The following is a 2,028-nucleotide window of genomic DNA, read 5'->3' as shown; positions in this document are numbered from 1 at the left end:
CTCCTCCTTCTCGTCGTCCGATCGGAGAATCGAGCAAACGCGAGCGTTTCTCCTCTCTTCGAAAAGGTCGACTCATTCCTCGAGAATGTGATTTAAGTCTGCATAAAAGACGACGGGCCGCGCAGAATTACAAGAGGCATGCAGTTCCGCTCGTATATATGTATATATATATATATATATGTATGTATACACGCGTCGAGGAAAAACTTTTCCTCTCTTGTCGCCGCACGCGCGGAATACCCAACGATCGCTTTTATCGCGTTCTCGGGAGAGGGTCCCGCTTCTCTCCAATCGAGACAACTTTTTCCACGAAAATAAACCGATTCTTCCTTCGCGGTCCATCCTTTCCCTATTTAACTTTTCCTCCACCACGAAAATTTATTCTCGGCAAAAAAGGGGGGCGAAAGGGGAGGGAAATCGTCTCGACTCGATTGTTTTTTTAAAAAAGCTGACGCGAAGAATTTAACAATTTTCGCGTCGACGCAACGATCGGCAAAAGAAAAAAGAGAAAAAAAAGATCGTTCTCTTCAAAGAGCGATTTCTGAGGGAACGCGAGGCCAGCCGACATTTTCACCGGGCAAACGCGCCTTTTTTTCTCTCCTTCTTTCGTGGAAAAAAGGTTTCGTAATTGCAATTGCGGCACAACAAGTTTGTTCCCGACTGAGATGCTTCCGTTCAAGGCCTCTCGCCAATGCTCGATCAGAAAAAAGAAGAGAAGAAAGGAAAGGGGAGAAGAAACATGCGAATACGACTACTCTCCGAGAAATCGTGAGACGATTCGTTAGATTGAAACGTTAACCCTAGAAAAGTTTAGGGTTTTAGTTTCCCTTTGGGCCGTGAATAATTGTAACCAACGATCACCGGTTTTTTGCTTTAAAAAGGGATCGTTTCGCGGGCGAACAATTTGCGCGAAGAAAAAGGCGGTTGATATTTTAACGACTCCGAGTGGAAACAATCGAGAGATTAGAGAGCAGCACGCGGCTGGAACGCCGCGAGCGGAGGATAGAAAGGCAAAAGAGACAGGACTCCGTGCACCGCGTCGTCGTGTCCTGTGCCTCGTGTGGGACGTGCACCACGCCCGATCCGCAATATTTCGTTCCACCTCTCTCTCTCATAATCTCGCAATTACCGCGAGAGGAGATTCATCGAGACATCGCTTTCTTTTTCTTTCTTTCTTCAAATTACGCGTCGCCTTTCTTTCGATCGGTCGATTCCAACGAATCGCGAGGGAGAAAAAATTGAAGTGAAAGAGAGAGGGCGAAGGAGCTACGTTTGGAGTTACGAATCTAATTCGAGGGTAGGAAAGAGGGACGTCGAAGCCGCTTCAAGCCGTGAACTAATTAATATAATTGTTGAGCGAGTTCAATTGCCATTCCGCTCGAGCACTACTCCCCTCTTATTTATTTATCCCGAGGAGAGATACACCTGCAGGCGTCTTACGACACACTTCGCAAACACGACCATTGATTATCGATTAATTTTAAACTCTCGTAGATTTTTCTTTTTTCCTCTTTTCGTCCCGCGAAGGGGAAGAGAAGGAGGAGGAGGAGGAGGAGGAGGAGATTCTTGAAATTCCAGCGATTTTTTCGAGGATGGGATAGCGACGTCCCCTCGCGCGCGTTTCGTATTCAAGCGTGACTACCGCCTAATACGTGCCACCACGGCACATACTAATTAGCTGGCCGAGCGAAACGCGTCGTGAATACGACTCCGCGTGGACGGAGACAAACGTTAGATACGAGGCTAAACCCCGCTTCCTGCCTCGAAAGATCCGCCTCGAAATTCTTTTCGAGCATTCTCCTCGATGAGATTCGAGAGGAGGGGGAAGTAAAACAAAGAAAAAAAAAAAAAAAGAAAATTCCAATATCTGGACTCGAAAGTTCTGGAAGAAGAAGAAAAAAAGAAAAACTCCTCTCCCTCGAATCGAATCTCTCCCCTCTCTTTTTGAGCAAGTGCACGGTACGAACGAGGTACGTGTGCACGATGCAATAAAAGGTTGGAGCCGGGTCCAAGTCACGTAGGTACGAG

The 2,028-nt window shown here is 46.9% G+C and overlaps 1 protein-coding gene and 1 long non-coding RNA gene across 22 annotated transcripts in view; both read right to left on the bottom strand.

The window, feature by feature from the left end:
- The window catches only part of LOC102679918 (protein daughterless), an 88,586-nt gene that overhangs the window by 17,471 nt on the left and 69,087 nt on the right, over positions 1–2,028 (bottom strand). The gene's annotated exons all lie outside the window — the stretch shown is intronic.
- Positions 895–2,028, bottom strand: part of LOC102679842 — a 2,809-nt gene continuing 1,675 nt past the window's right edge. The window contains exon 3 of the long non-coding RNA XR_004151235.1: positions 895–1,102. This is a non-coding gene — a long non-coding RNA (uncharacterized LOC102679842). The remainder of the gene's footprint in view (positions 1,103–2,028) is intronic.

This window comes from Apis dorsata, unplaced genomic scaffold (genome assembly GCF_000469605.1).
Source record: "Apis dorsata unplaced genomic scaffold, Apis dorsata 1.3 scaffold_538, whole genome shotgun sequence".
NCBI lineage: Eukaryota > Metazoa > Arthropoda > Insecta > Hymenoptera > Apidae > Apis > Apis dorsata.
The sequence above is the reverse complement of the archived record's forward strand: the minus strand, read 5'-3'. Positions and strand labels throughout refer to the sequence as shown.